Genomic DNA, 17,605 nt, shown 5'->3' with positions numbered 1-17,605 from the left:
GCTGACCTCAGCTTTATTATTATTATTATTATTATTATTATGTGGGATACATACTTAATCAAGGTAATGCAACATACTCACATGCTTCTGCTGAGTTTTTCCTTTTTCACTAGTACAATGAATGACGGGTTCTCCATTATCTGTCTAAGTAACTTGATTGTTTGCATGTTCTGTTGATGCAAAGGTGCTTGTGACCTCACTGGTTATTCAGTCTTTGCAGGTTTGGCTGGAATTTCCATCACTACATGGAGGGCACTTGTGTTCTTCACAGAACACTCTTGCCATTGCATTCTCTTTTTGCAGTGCTTATTCAGGTGGCCGTGATGAAGAGACTTTTTGACCAGGAAAATTCAGGAATTCAGAAGTCTCTTCTCAAAAAGACCTTGAACACTGTATTCTCCATTTGAAGTGATACTTGTAGCAATCTGGCTACCCTTAGACTTAATATTGGATGCCTTTATTCTCCTTCTGACATGCAAGAATTCTCCAGTGGATCATTTGTAATGTTCATACAGTATGCCAATTGTTGAAGCCTACTAAAAACCCTGGATCTTTCTGTCCCTTCATCTATCTTAAAGTCCTACATTTTTAAATTTTGAGATGAGAATTTTCTTGATAATCAGACTGTCCATTTCATCCATGACTTCTATGTGATTTATAAAATTTAGTGTATTTATGTATTGCTTTCCTGTCTTCTGCTCTGATCTTTGGCCATTCAAGTATTCATGTAAGCTGTGGCAATCTGACCTCATCTCTGTAGTATTGTTGAAGTAGACACTTCTCATTTTGGTAGCCTTTCTTAGGCAGATAAATTCAAAACTGCAACGTTACATGGTTCTCACCTTGTACTGAGTTCAAAATAGTATAAATTATCTAGGTAGTTTGATCTTTACAGTATTCGCTTTCTTGATAAACTTTTAGCTCGCAGTTTGAAGATATGATCCGAAGTTGCTGGTCTAACTGCACTTTCCAGGCTTTTAAATGTGCCTCTACCAGATCATTTTTTTGCCTTTCCTTCAAAAAAAAAAAATGCATCATTTAATAACGCTTTGTGCTCTGCCTCAAGTTGCATACAACAGAGCTAGTCATGGACCCCTGTGATGTGCAAACACAAAAGCTTGTTAAAAAGAGATTTCCAAATATATATAATTATTTTGCTTCTTCTAATTCAATATTTAATTTAGAATTTGAAATTTCTTTTATGTGTCGGCTAAGCAATTTTATAATTTTTTTCACCTATGAGCCTATTCAGGGCCATTTTTCATCGGGTTTGGTGCTCTCTGTTGGCTGTCTGACAGAACTTTTTTTTTTCTTTTCAATTTTTATTTTCCCAAATGGCACACTTGAACAAATGATGGGGCAGTGAACTATAAGATTTGTTTGACAGGATAGAAGCAAGAGCTGGCAAACTTGACTTGGGATGGTGAGAAGCGGTCTCCACAAGGCAGCAGGGTGGACTGCAGCACTGTTTTTAAATTAATCTCAGGCTCTAGATAGTTACACCACCTCATCGAGCGATGCCAGAGAGTGCCACTCCACCCACTCTGTTACATTAGCAGTGTGCCACACAAACTGAACTCTTCCATACTGGTACTGGATGCATGCAATGAGGAAGTACACAAAAGAAAATGAACTAAATGTTTCTGGAGTATTTTGATAAACAGAAGTACAAATGTAAATTTATTTAAAGTGTAAATTTATGTATTTGTTAATTTTTTATGTATGTATGGGTTACTGATGAGTTGTGAAATATTCCAGATAATATTGACCTAATAATAAAGGAGGGGCAGCAGCTGTATGGTGTATCAGGTAGAATCCAATCAGTAATGGCTATTAAGCTTAACTGAAATGTATGTGTACCCAATAAATAACTGTGTACACATTCTCACAAACACACACCCTTTTGAAGGACATTGTTTTTCAAGGGTTGTTGAGCTCCATTACTGTTAAACTTAATTTTCAGAAATACCATAATTAATTACAGGGACTACAAAAAAATGTATTTTTATTCAATTTAGCAACTGTTGAAAATCATTTTGACTTTATTTATATGAAATTGTGAATTAAAAAAAAAGTGAAACCTATAACCGCATAGACATCCACATCACAAAGCATAAGGTACTGGGTAACATTCAGAACGATGATGTTCACATAACGACCCTGCATATTCCAGATGTGGTTTGCAGAGTCTAACGACACATCTAGCGTTATAAAGAAAGAAACAGAAACATTCTGCTCTATTATTATTAGTCTAAAATAATATGCTTAATGGTATCATAAGCAAGTCACTGTATACATTTTAAGTAGAGAAAGTATAAAAGATTATAATTAGTGCACTGTGTTAATATGAACATATTTCATACAAAATCAGTCCAACATTATTTCTGGATGTCAATAGCCATGCAAATTAAGGCTTACACCTGTTTTTCACTGGATGCGTGAGTGGAGCAGAAGCAGCGCGGTTCTCTTTGTTTTTCTCTTTGTTCTTTGTTGTGCAAGTAGTAGACAGAAAAAAAGCCATGGCGCTAAGCTCAAGATGAAGGATGGGATGCAGACTATGCACTAGCAACCCTGTTGCCAGAATTCTTCATGGAAATGTGATAGCATGTTGTGTATATGTTAAGATTAAATTTTCATTAAAATAGACTTGTAGTTTTATTATTTAAACATGTTTTGTGGGTTATAAATGCACTGCCACTTTAGCCTCAGACAGGATCGCGTGAGCCACATATTGCTTGAGCCACCATATTGACTGGAGGATAGAAAATAATATTTATAATGAATGTTCATTTATTTGCTTTAAAAACAGTACACATTCAAGCTTGCATGGACTTCACTTTATGATCCACATTAGATCCAATCATTTTGAGTATTATTTTAAAACATTCTAAAAGGCATGAGAAAAAATCATTTGTACAAGGCAGTTAACATGAATTTTGAATAATAAATTAAAGAAAAATTATTGAACCTTTATCTTTTGTTTTTAATATTTCAAAATTCTAAAACTTTTCTAAAAATGTTCCTACCTTGCTTATGGTTATGGGTCAGTATCCACTGCAAAGAGATGATGCATATCCATCTGCAAAAAGATAGTATTCTGATATGTAATTGAAAGAAAAATCTATTGTAATTTACATTTTTATAGAATGGACAAGAGATGTTAGCATGTTGCTATCACTTAATGTTATTTGTATAATGTTATTTATTTTTTACATGATTTTAGCAAAGAAGCACAGGCTGTTCAGACATATTTATTTATATGAGCTATATCAGAAAGCAAATATGTTATACATTAAGCCAAATAAAGTCATAGTTTAGAGAGTTTTCTTAACTTTTTTGATATAGTTCAGAATGTAATGCCTTTGAACCCATTAAGCTTTGAGCTATCCACTTAGTCTTTTGCTAAATGACGTGTGGTTTATTTAAATGGCAAATCCACTTTGTATTTCACAAATGCAAATAGGTTAGGCTATAACATAGTTTAAGAGCATTAAGCTAAATGTGACCATGTCACCAGTGTCCAGGTTTAATCTTGCCTGACAAATGATTTGTAAATCAATCTGTCAGGAAGCAGGTGTCTTTCACAGAGCATAATCTCACACAAATGCAGGGATAACATAAAATATGGTTTATTAAGAGAAATACAAACAAGGCAACTGAAATAACAGAACATGAAACAGAAACCATGAGACACAAACAAAAACACAAGGACTCAGCAAACAACACACAAAACAACCAGTATAACAGTCAATGAGACACAAAAGACAGGTGTGCAGAGGCAGGAATGGATTAATGGGTGGGTGGGGCACACTTGAGCACAAAACAAAAACAAAGACACATGGCACAAGACAAAGCAAGCCTGCCAGAACATCCACCTGGCGTTCAGGCAGGGAATAATCCAAAATGTCCAAGACAAAACCCTTTAAGGTGTGGCTCCCGACGCAACAACCCAAAACAAAGCCTGATAGTCCAAAGGGTAATGATCCCGGCTAGAATCAGAGAGGAACATGGGGGAGCAAGGAACATGCGAGGGAAACGGGGGGAGTGAGGTACATGGCGGCATAGCCAGACGGGGCCAAGCGACAGCCACAGCCGAGCAGAATTGCAGAGAGAGATCTGCCAGCCTGACTATATGCAAATTCATATTACTTTTAAAAATTATTAATAAATTATTTAATAATATCGAAATTATATTTCTGACATCAATTTCAGTGAAAAGCAGGATCTTAGCAGTGTTTGCATGAGAATCCTTTGCTTTAATGACAGTGTGCACTTAAGCTGGCATGAACTCCACATAACCCCACAAGCTTCAGCTAAGCCTGATGATGCATTTTAGATCAAATGTGTCTGACCATGACCGGAACACATTTCAATAGTGTACTGGCAGGTTGTGGCCACCTGATGGGGCAAGAGGTCCAGGTTGTTAAGCAACAAGAGAGTAGAATTAATAGTGTTTTCTGATATCAGAATACATATACAAGGAATTTGTTCTAGTACAGGAGCTCCACAGTGTAAACAGAATGGCAATAATAAGAAATGAACACACATAATAAAGACAGTGGAAAAATGTGCAAATTGAAATATAAATGTGTGTAAACAATGTAAGAATAGGGTTTGTTCTGTGTATGTCAAGTGTTCATCAGATGGATTGTTCCTATGTCTGGTCGTTTTGGTGCTCAGGGCTCTGTAGCGTTGACCAGATGGCAACAGTGTGAAGAGTGAGTGTGTTGGATGTGAGGGGTCCAGAGTGATTTTCTTTGCCCTTTTGCTCACTCTGGAGAAGTACAGGTCCTGAAGAGTGGGGAAATTTGTGCCAATGGTTCGCTCAGCAGTCCGGACTACCCTCTGTAGTCTCCTGAGGTCGGATTTGGTAGCTGGGCTGAACCAAACAGTAATTGAGGACTAGAGTAATAGAGGATGGATTCGATGATTGCAATGTAGAACTGTTTCAGCAGATCCCGGGGCAGGTTGAACTTCCTTAGCTGGCAAGAGAATTCACATGGATTTGTGTGGCTAACACAACAACAGATTTCTCTTATTTAGGAAAAAAAAAGAAAAAATTAATTAGTTACTGTGTATAGTGATGCTTTCCGGTAAACTGCCATTGTCTTGTGAATGCAAACAGATGAAAGTGTGATTCAGTGCAAAATTGCAAATCGTAATTATTCTTAAATTGGTGTGTGATTAGAGGAAATCAGTTCAAGACATGCTAGAATTGGAGAATAATCAAAATAACTGGGTGGTAAATGTAACCACTTCGCATTAGTCCCCAATCACTGATTATTTTTATATAACAGCATGCCTGATTGTGCAAGTTCTAAAAAAAAAAAATTACTAAACCAACTTAAAGCCTAATAAGGCATTTTTCAAAATAGTCTTAGCATTGTACACTATGGTGCCACTCATTTTTAATAAGGCAGTGATTAACTTGAAAGACATGTACAGAGCAAGATTCTGAGATCAGGTGCAAAGTTTAATCATACAAAGGGGGAGGGCTAAAGTTTAGTACTGTATTAGTAGCTATATCAGTAGTAGTAGTAAAACTAAGCTCTCTTACCCTTTTCTAATTTTCAGTTTCCATTTCTGGTATCATTGTCAATCGAACAAGAGAAATTGAGGGCTACAATTATTAATGGGAAATATGTGAGCTACAAGATATTTGTAATAAACTGATAACTGAATGTATATTCTCACAAACAAACCTTTTGACAAACTTCATCCCATCTGGTAGGTTTGCTGAGATCCTCATTGCTCTTGAACTATGAGGGCATTTCTGAAATTAAAGTAGCAGGGACTATAAAGAAAAAGTAATCAATGCTAACATTTAGCAACTGTTGTGAAACGTATGTAACCTTTCCGATTAAAGTATTAAGAATGGGAAAGAACCGACTACGCCACCTGGGTTACCCAGGAAAATAAGTTAAGCCAAAAATAAGTTATATAGTTAAATAGGAAGGACCCTGCTGGTTCGAATGGGATTGAAGACAGAGACGTGACTTTCAAAAAAAAAAAAAACTTTTTTGCAAAAAAAAAAAAAAAAAAAGAAAAGAAAATCATTTGCTCCTAAAACACTTTAAAATATAATGTACAGTTTACTGATTAGTTACCGACAATTGAGAAGAAACTAGACTAGGTCTGCCTTTACAAGAGGGACAAACCACACAACAAGAGCAGTGCATAATAATTAACACATTGATAAACCAGTACCCTGTACCACTCCCTCTGTTAAGCCGCCTAATCACAGTTCTTCGTAAGTGGATATATATATATATATATATATATATATATATATATATATGGTAAACATACACTCAAAAACAAAGGAAACAGAAAAAAAAGGAAAAAACAAAACACAATACATAACAATCCAGGGATAACCAGTTAATTCAATAAAAATTGTACTAAGAATGTTTACAGCAATGCATTACTAACATATCATACAAATATTCAAGATAGTGTTCGCGGCAACGTCCGCACAATGCCGACTGTAACCCAATAATGAGTAAAGTTTAAAACAGCTCGGAAAGATATACAAAAACAGCAGCTAGCGCTCTTTGGCCACACCTAAAAAACAAACAAAACATTTCCCCCTTCCCAAAGAGAACCGCGACTGAAAAATATGAATAAAGCAGGCGACTCACCAGGGGAAAGCGACAGGAAGATATAGCCAAGACCTTTTCTGCCCACACAGGATGCACACGGAAGAGAAATTAAAAAGCCAAACTCAAATGTGCCTTTTATAAAGCCACTAACGTGCTGCACTAATTATGTGGCAAAGGTGCGCTCCAGGTCAACACGCAGCTCAGCAGCAGTGGGCGTGTTGTCGGACCTGAAATCCCCACATCAAAATAAAAGCCAAACCTAGAAGATATTGCACATCACATTCTACCCCCTAGTTTTGAATTCGTAAACATTAACTCCAAGGCCTAAAGAGGGTGGAAACACAGTTAGTGACAGTCATCTGAGAGCTCACTATACCCCCTCTACACCCCACTGTCTCTGGCAAGTGATGGACATTGGTATGGTAGCCTGCAGTTGTTCGAGTAGTCCGACGTAATGGTGTTCTTATAATAGGCACTGTGTCCTCTGATGCTACTAAAGTATCACTAGGCAAGGAATCATGGTCCAGAGGAGGCTCCAGATCAGGGCCATTCCTAGGGGAGATGGAAATGCGCTCAGGGGCGTGTAGCAGGGATGGAGCAGAGGAGGCGGTGGTGGTGAACGAACAGTGGGCACTAGAACTGGAGGGGCATCTTCTTGCCCGGACACACACAGACATCTTAAATCTTCACTGGATTCCATGGAGGCTTGATCAGACTCTGAGAAAGAGTTAGAAGGCTCTGTGAAATTCTGTCCAGATGGTTGAGCTCTTAACAGGATACGATGCAGATGTCCAACTTTTTCCAAGTCATCAATAGGTGCAATGGTGTACACCGATCCACCAGATGTAGGGGCTCGCAGCACTTTGTAAACCACAGAACTCCAACAATCTTTAATCTATGCCCGGCCTCGCACACTAAGGTCCCGCAGATACACTAACTGACCTTGACGTAAAGGGTCGTCCTGTACTCTCCGATAAATGTAGTTCTTTTCTACGGTCTGCTGCAGCCTTCATGTGACTTCTAGCCCCGTCAAAGGCCACTTGAAGTCTAGCCTGATGGTCGTAAATTCAGTCATGAACACTACCTTGAGTGGGAACCTCAATTCGGCCCAAAAGAAAGTCGACAGGCAATTGTGGATCCTGCCCGAACATTAAGAAATAGGGTGAATGACTGGTAGACTGATGAGGGGTAGTATTATAGGAATTATAGGAACACCACCTGAGGGAGAGGCAGCCCAGTTTTTCTTCTTACCAGAGGGTAGGGTGCGCAGCAAGTTGTGCAGTGTGCGATTAAATCGCTCGCATTGACCATTTCCAGTAGGATGAGCTGGGGTGATCCTACTCCGTTCAATGGCGTACAACACACAATTGATGAATAAGGATACTTTCAAAGTTCCTTCCCTGGTCTGAGTGGATATCACTAGGAACACCAAACCTATAGAACCACTCATTAACCAGCACCCTTGCCACCGTAGATGCTCTCTGGTCATGAGTTGGCACTGCCTGGGTGTATTTGGAAAACACAGTCAAGACGGACATTCTCCATTCCATTCTGTGATGGCTCAATTAATGTAAAGTCAATAGCCAGAATTTGGTTAGGCCTCGAAGCTAACAAATGGCCCATGTACTGTAGGTCTGGGCACAAGGGAAGACATCCTTAGCAATAGTACAGCGTTCACACTGTTGACACCATTGCTTAATGTCGGAAGACATACCTGGCCAAAAACATCTGTGTACGTTCCACTCCCTGATGACCATGCTCATCATGGAGCTGCTGCATTACCACAGTCTTTAGAGATGCTGGGAACAAAAGCTGAAGAAAGGCCTCTCCACCCTGGGAATGGTGGCACTGGCGATACAATACGCCATCCTTAATCCTTAGCCGTTTCCACTATTTCAGTAGTCTGCCTGCCTCAGTGCAAAACCCTTGCCGCTCCTCACTTGAAGGATATTTCCCTTTTTTCCCCACAACTGCAGCAATGCCCCCAACACTGCATCTGCTTCCTGCAGAAGTATGCCAAGGAAAAGCTGTAATGGACGCTTGCATACCTTTGTTCGGGCGGTCTGATGGAAACAACCTGTTGGAAAGGCTCGGGAAGAGAACTTCCTGGAAGCATACTTTCCAGGACAGGCCCCGCAGGGTGCTGTCGTGATAGTGCATCAGCATTGCGATTGCTGCGTCCAGAACGGTACTTGATGCTGAAATCAAAAACAGCAAGTTGAGCAGCCCACCTCTGTTCTAACGCACCCAATTTTGCAGTATTCAGGTAACTCAAGGGGTTATTGTCAGTGTATACCACACACTTATGTCCAAGTAAATACTCACGGAATTTCTCACTCATAGCCAAGAATTCCAATTTCATGGAACTGTAATTGGACATATTCCTTTCCGAAGGTCTTAGTCCTCGAGTTGCATAGGCTACTGGTTGGACTTTGCCTCCCTGCTCCTAGGACAGAACTGCTCCCAATCCGCTGTAACTTGCATCTACCTCCAAGATGAATGACTGAATGATGAATGAGAAGTCTGCATAGGCCACCAGCTGCTGCTTTAAAGTATCAAAAATGTGTTGACATTACTCTGTCCAAGCTTCCTTGCAAGAGCGGGCGGTACTCTTCCGCTTGGCCCCAGTCAGCTCAGCTACTAGGTGATGAAGTGGGGCAGCCAGCTTGGCAAAACCCTCCACAAACCTCCTGTAATAACTAGCAAAGCCCAAAAAGGACTGAAGTTCCGAGACCTGCTGGGGCGGTTGCCAATTAGCAACTGCCTCGATTTTCTTTGGGTCAGTTGCCACCCCCTGGTCGGAAATCAAATGCCCCAAGTAGCCCACCTCAGGCCGGAAGAATGAGCACTTCCAGTTTGGCCTTTAAGCCTTCTTGGTGTAAACATTTCAAAACCACCTCCAGGCATTGCAAATGCTCAGACACTGTGGAAGAGAACACTATCATCCAGATAGAGCAACAATGATTGAAAGTGTTGTGAACCAAACATGCGTTCCATCAATCTCTGAAAGGTGCTAGGTGCATTGCACAGGCCGAACGGCATCCGGCTCCACTCATATAGCCCAAAAGGTGTACAGAAGGCAGTTTTCATCTTGTCCTTCTCAGCCACTGGGACCTGATTGTAGCCACTGGCAAGATCCATTGTAGAGAACCACCAGGCACCTGAAAGAACATCCAAAGATTCTTCAATTCTTGGTAATGGAAAGGAATCTTTTCTTGTCTTACTGTTCAATTGACGATAATCACACATTTGCAGGCTACCATCCTTTTTCTTTACCAGGACAATAGGAGAAGCAAAGGGGCTGCTAATTTCTCTTATAATCTGAGTTTCCAATAACTGATTAATATGAGCTTTAACTGCCTCATATTCTGAGGGAGGGATGCGTCTATAACGCTGCCTAACGGGAACCTCATCAGTCAAAGGAATGTGTGTAATCAGAGTGGTACAACCAAAATCACCCTCATGTTCTGAAAAAAACAGAAGAATATTTAGACAGCAGCACCTTAACCTGACACTGTTCTTCAGCAGTTAATGGAGACAGATTGTTGATCTCGCGTTTATCTTGTACTGCAGGGAACCAGTAATTACCTGGGAAGAGACAGTGGCCTGTACACTCAAGGGTACATCAACACCTGGAGGTAAACTCACTACAGTTACTGGACTAATAATACCAAGGACAGTTCGTGCGTAAAGATTAGCATCAACTAGCCCAACATTGATAAACATAAACCTGTCCACAAGCTACCTTAATGGCAGGGAAAGCAAGAAGACCTGTTGCCAACCCAACACTAGAAGGTTCGAACACAACCATCAATCCAGCATGTTGCTGAGAACAAGTAGCGGGGATAAACTTCATGGTGCCACCTGGTACATGAATACACTTACCTCCTCGAACCCGAGCCGAAGAATCTAAAGGGGCCTTTACCTGAACTTGATGGCATTTCTGAAGGGCTTGTTACCATGGATTAGGGGCCTGCTGCACTAAGGCTGCTTCAAAAAGGAGGGTCTTTAACTACAGTATGAGCACGCCATGTTTAGGGATCACTTTACCAAAGACTTTGACATTCAGCTCTAAATAGCCCATGTAAGGGATATCTAAGCCATTTGCAGCCTTAAGCTGTAACCAATGACAAGAGTGAAGTTTTTCCCTACACGGTTGACACCATCGAGCCGGTGTCTAACAAACAGGGAACCAACACCCCACCCAGACTAACGATCACATGGGGGCATGAAGATAATAAGGGGGCCATGTTTTCTACATCAGGGGAGACATCTGAGCCAAACACCTACCCTTCTGAACTGTGGCTCAAGTTTTCCGAAAAAGTAACCATGGGCCGGGACCTTTGCACCACTGACTGAGGAGGACGGGAGGGAGATTGATCAACCCTTGACAATGAACTACACTCACGGCAAAATGGCCCAGCTGTTGGCACCTTCTACAGGTAACTGAACCCCGATTAGTGGTACTTGTAGTGGGAGGGAAACATCTTGGAACATTCTGAAATGAAGACACATTACAGGTTAACTGATCAAGCTGTTCCTGCTGCTGCTAAGCATCTCTTTGAGCTCAGCTAATTCAGAACCTGTAGACATTGAGGTAGACCCACAAACCCCATACTGCAGCCCCTGGGTAGAAGAAGTGGAAAAACTATGGTCCCTAGGACCCCCTCATCAGGCCTTCCCATTTACATCTAACAGCTTCCCCCCAAACGTCAAGTAAAGTAGCCCTAGGATTTCGACGTACAAACTGTTTTAATTCCCTTCGGAAGGCAGAATCCAACACATACTCTACAAATTGGTCCCGCAATAGAACCTCAGAATTAGGCATACCGTCAGGAGCATTTTTGATTACTTTTGACATTAAGCCAAGAAGAGCATGTGAAAACTCCTGAAGTGTCTCTCCCTCTAATTGTTGTTGAGAAAAGAAATTCTTCTGCACAACAATATGAATCCGAACAACCATACAGTTCACTAAGTATTTGGATAACTTTATGGATCCTCCCGGTCTTCCCTAGGCCTAAATTTTATTTCCTCTCTAGCTTTCCCTTCTAGATCATGCAAAAAGTGTACTTTATCAATAATGGATAAGTGGCGAACACGCATACTAGTCTTCAGCTCCTCTAACCAATCAGTCAAAGAAATCCCAGTGCAGCCTCTAAAAACAGGGCATTTCCTCTCCCAAGGGGCATAAATCAGCCTTTCTGTCACTACTGAATTAACATTGGAGGGAGACATTAGGCCCACACTTACCCCTCCATCATTAGACCCAGACGGTGCAACACCAGGACTTGCCTGAATCCCAACCAGTTCATGACGCTGGCGTTCGTTATCAGCCTTAAGTTGAGCAACCAAGTCTCGCAATTGCTGCATCTCCTCCTCCATAGTGACGGGACGGGAACACACCCAGGAGAAGGAAATACACAAAACCTGTTTCAAAATCAACACAATCACACCAAGAAAATAAAATAGTCACGTCTCTGCTTTACACACCAAATTAATCCTGCCGACTGTGCCAGAATTGTAACCTTTCTGGTTAAGGTATTAAGAATGGTAAAAGAACTGACTACGCCACCTGGGTTACCCAGGAAAATAAGTTAAACCAAAAATAAGTTACAATAATAGGAAGGACCCTGCTGGTTCGAATGGGATTGAAGACAGTCGTGACTTTCAAAAAAAAAATTTGTACAACTTAATTTTACAAAAAAAACAAGAAAATCATTTGCTCTTAAAACACTTTAAAATATAATGTACAGTTTACCGATTAGTTACCGACAATTGAGAAGAAACTAGACTAGGTCCGCCTTTACAAGAGGGACAAACCACACAACAAAAGCAGTGCATAATTAACACTGATAAACCAGTAAAAAGGGATAAACCAAAAATAAGACACAAATACAATCCCTCTGTTAAGCCTCCTAATCACAGTTCGTCGTAAGTGAATATATATATGCGGTAAACATACACTCAAAAACAAAGCAAGCAGGAAAAAAAGGGGGGGGGGGTAAATAAATAAAAATCCAGGGATAACCAGTTAATTCAATAAAACTTGTACTAAGAATGTGTTTACGGCAATGCATTACTAACATATCACACAAATATTCAAGATAGTGTTCACTGCAACGTCTGCACAACTGTAACTCAATAATGAGTCAAGTTTAAAACAGCTCGGAAAGATATACATAAACAAATTAAAACAGCAATAAGCAGCAGCTTAAAACAGCAGCTAGCGCTCTTTGACCGCACCTGAAAAACAAACAAAATATTTCAAACAGGTTTTCCCCTTCCCAAAGAGAACCCGCTATACTACACGACTGAAAAATAAGGGAATAAAGCAGGTGACTCACTAGAGGAAAGCGACAGGAAGATATAGCCAAAAGACCTTTTCTGCCCACACAGGATGCATACGGAAGAGAAATTAAAAAGCCAAACTCAAATGTGCTTTTTATAAAGCCACGAACATGCTGCACTAATTATGTGGCACAGGTGTGCTCCAGGTCAAAGCGCAGCTCAGCAGCAGTGGGCGTGTTGTCGGAACCGAAATCCCCCATCAAAATAAAAGCCAAACCTAGACGATATTGCACATGTCACACGTATAAGGACTTTAAACTTAAATAAAACAGGAAATATCATATAAAAATTTAATCTTGACCACCATAGACTTCCACTTCACAGAGGCTGAGAACGTGGTTAAGACCAGGAATGATGATGTTCACGTAACGTCCAGACATATGGCAGGTGTAGCTTACAGAGGCACCAGCAGGTATGCTAGAGATAACAGCACATCTACAGAGGTAGAGAGAAAATAGGGGGTTTTACTTTAATATTAAAAAAATAAGTTAAAACAAAGTTACTTTATAATATACAGTATATTATTTATAATACAAAGTACAAAGCTTTAAAACGGGGGTGGACAAACTGGATGGGCTGGGTCAGTTGCACACAAAGTATGAACTAATATAAATAAATATTAAAATTAATAATATATTCTTTTGATATATTCCAAAATCACTACTTTATATTTAAAATTTAATTATTTGTTATATCCTAATACTAAATAATAATATTAAATATTACTTATGTATTAATATAAATTACACGTGTAACCTTTCTTGCATTGCTCAGTGGAAAAATGATTTGGTATATTTTGAAAACTGCAATGATTTTTTGTCAAATAAGGCATACGAACTTTGATCGGACTTCAGTAAAATATATACTTAGTTGTCCAGTACATATTAAAAACTAGTTCTAAATGCAATAGCAAATGTGTAGAATCAATCTGTGTAGACTGCTTCAGCAATAGTTTGCCTACAACTGCTTTAAAATCTACATCATTAATTGATGTAATTTTCAATATTTTAATATATTTTGCAAACAAATAAAAAGAACTTCAAATGTATTAAAGTGTATTTAAAAAATCATTCACAATTCCACATTCTATTATGTGGTAATAAATGCATACAAATAATTGTAAATAAATTTAAGCAAACTCTAAGGTGGCCGAGAAGTGCAAAACACATTAACAAATCCGAACACACATTAACAAATCTGAAAACACAATGACAACTCAGACAACCCGGAAAAGGTAAGTATCGTATGTGAATGAAAACTTACCGATCATTGGACAAGACACCTGTCATTCACCTGTATATCTTGAATGACAAGTGTCTTGACAATGATCGGTAAGTTTCAAATCACAAACAATACCTACCTTTTCCAGGTTGTCTGAATCGTTGCACGTAACACATTAACAAATCCGAAAACGATAAATTCAGACAACCGACGGAAAAGGTAGGTATAGTTTGTAATTGGAACACGTACCGATCATTGAACAAGACACCTGTCACTCAAGGTATACAGGCAGTACAACAGTCTGCCACAGGGAAAAGTTGGAATGTGTGTAAAAGTGTACAAAATGTATTGCCCTTACTGTGGATGACTTCTGTTATTTTCTTATATTTAAACTGACAACTTTACACATTACACATATGATTCCATACCTGTATATCTTGAATGACTGGTGTCATTCCGTTGATCGGTAAGTTTCCATTCACAAATTATACCTACCGTTTCCCGGTTGTCTGACTTGTCGTTGTGTTCTCGGATTTGTCGTTGTGTTCTCGGATTTGTCGTTGTGTTTTGCACTTCTCGGCTACCGTAAAATTCTTTCAGATTTTTTTAAAATTAATTTTCACCTGTGGTTATTGTTGCTGTTGTTGATTAAGGAGTTGTCAATGTGGATCTCAGCACCATTTAACCTTTCTTGACAGCAGTCACCTCTGTTAGTGATAATTACATTCCTAATGTTATACACTGCCAACAAATCCACCCTCCACCATGGGCCAGCCTGAGCGTTTGTTTGTGTGCACGAGCCGTCATCCATGACAGAGTCTCTGTTGCCATCAATAGCAAGTGGAGCATAGTAACTGCCAAATGAAGAAGATTGTGTCACTATTCCTCTTGGGGCCACATTGACTGTAGTAAATAAGAGAACATGCTTGAATATATACACACACACACACACACATACATATATACATACATACATACATACATACATATACACACACACATAAACACACAGTGGGGTAAGCGAAAATACTAAAAACGCTTCTTTTTTGTTTTGCTTTTATGGATCAATTTTCATTTAAAAAAATGAAATGATATACAACTTCAGTGAAATGGAGACTTGCTCAATAACTTACATGGATTTCAGATGTGTTAGTATTATTTATTTTCCATTTTTCTTCAGTGAAACTGTTTACTTGGAGGTGGTATGCACTACACATTACTATGAAAAACCTAACAATTCATTTAGGTCAAATCCATCAGAATGTTGTTTAAACACATTTCAGATACAAAATCTAGGCATATGGAAAATCTCACCATTTGTAAAGTGCAGTTCACAAAACAATATTACAATACCATGACCAAATAATTCATTGTGAATATTGAACATATAATTTCTGTAAATATATATAATTTTTTAAATATTTAAAACAATCTTCAAGATTTCTGGATTCTCAATGTGCTCTCAGATATTTGGAACCCACTAAATGTGTAGATAAAATATTTTTTTACCTTGCTGATGGGTCAGTATCCAGTGCAATGAGAAAATGCATATCCCTGTGCAAAAATACATAATTTAATATTATACATTTGATTATATGTCTGGTTAGGAGGAGACATAATAGGAATAACATAAAAAGGTATAATACATTTATTTTCATCATTATAATTATATATAGGTTAACACTTTATTTTAAAACTATTACTGAAATCTTTTTGATACTTGAAATCAAAATTACCTAAAGTAAGAATCAGGGGCCTCTATGAAGTCTCCATTTTCTATTTAAATGGAAAACCAAGAATTTACAACCAAACTGTCAACTGTCATGATTAGACACAGGCGAGTGAGGATCCAAATGCAGTTTGACCTTTTATTAAGCCAAAACAAGAACCAAGCAACAGATAAGCAGGCAAAACCAGGGCAGAACAGGAACAGAGACATAACCAGACAACATACTACAATTGGACAGACAGAGAAGATATACTGTAGTGAACAAGAACCAATCACAAGGCAGAGACAATCAAAGACTAAGACAAAACACCTGGGGAAGAGATTGAGTGCATATTTATTTTTCAAATCTACAGGGAGCCTCAGCAGAGGGATGAAAGAACCACTTGCGGCTCCGGAGCCGCGGGTTGCCGACCCCTGCTATAGTGCTTTTAACAATGGACATTTTCTCAAAGAAGCTTTACAGAACATAAGAAACATAATACAAAAGTTTAATTTTATACAAAGATTAATATTTAAAACAATTATTAATATTAAAAAGATTAATATTAGACTTATATTTAAATTTGTTTGTATTTATCCCCATTGAGCAAGCCTGAGGTAAATAAGGTGACTGTGTGCAAGGAAAAACTCTCTTAGATGGACGAGGAAGAAACTTTGAGAGGAAACAGATTCAAAAAGGAACACTACAGGTGATACTGTAGGGTGAGATTGTAAAAATACAGTCTGACAATTGTGTATTGATGAGGAGGCATCTTCTGGTACATCTCTAGTTGCCTCAGGATGGGTAGAAAAAAAAAGAAGCAATGGAGAGGAATTAGCATAGCTAATGGACGATGTTTTGCGATCTGTCTCCACCAGTAAAATTAAGTCCCTTTTCAGGATCTCTGACTGCCTCAGGTTGGTGCCGTTCATGCCATAACGAAGGACAAGAGCTCTGGTGTAATTGCTCAGGATGCGGGGTACCTATACAATGACATCAAGAACATGAGCACCAGGTAAACAAGAAGTGCGTACCTTTCTTTTTGCTGCAGTAGCACAGATATAGCGGACGATGGAGTCTCCGATGATCACCGTGTCACGTTCCATCTCGCGAAGGGGGGTGAACAGGTTCTGGGTGGAGAGCTCGAAGACTGGTGGATATGGATGGGTCCTTGCCCAGGGCCAGGCTTGTGTCTTAGAAGGCACTGGTTACAGAAGGATTTCTGTTGGTCTGTTGGGACCATAATCAGGAAGTGGAAAGAAAAGCACTAGCACATTAGACACTGTTGCCCCCATCCAATTAAAGAAGATTAGAGACTAAACACCTGCACCATGGTATAATAATCATATTTACACCCACAAGAGAGCAACCTCAAGCGAAACTGGAGAAAAACTAAATTAGAGGTTTTACAATTTGCATACAAGGACAGTATGTCCAGCTATAGACAGGCTCTAAAAGCTGGGAGGGTTGAGCACCTGAGCAAATTCATCCAAAATAACCAAAACGATCACAGGTTTTTATTTAGCACAGTGGCTAGGTTAACAAATAATATGATCTGAAAAGAGTATTCCATCATAGTTCAGTAGTGAGGATTTTATGATAAAATTGAAAGTATCAGGAACAAAATAGTTGATGGCCAGTCTCACCCAAAGTCTACAAGCACCGACAGGACGAGCTACAGTAAATCAACTTATTACTACAGCTAAATCAACAACTTATTTGTTA

The 17,605-nt window shown here is 39.2% G+C and overlaps 1 pseudogene; it reads right to left on the bottom strand.

The window, feature by feature from the left end:
- Positions 1–13,240: 13,240 nt before the first annotated feature.
- LOC125145203 lies at positions 13,241–15,944 on the bottom strand (annotated as a pseudogene).
- Positions 15,945–17,605: the final 1,661 nt, after the last annotated feature.

Source organism: Tachysurus fulvidraco, chromosome 7, assembly GCF_022655615.1.
Source record: "Tachysurus fulvidraco isolate hzauxx_2018 chromosome 7, HZAU_PFXX_2.0, whole genome shotgun sequence".
NCBI lineage: Eukaryota > Metazoa > Chordata > Actinopteri > Siluriformes > Bagridae > Tachysurus > Tachysurus fulvidraco.
This window is presented reverse-complemented; position numbering and strand designations above follow the sequence as displayed.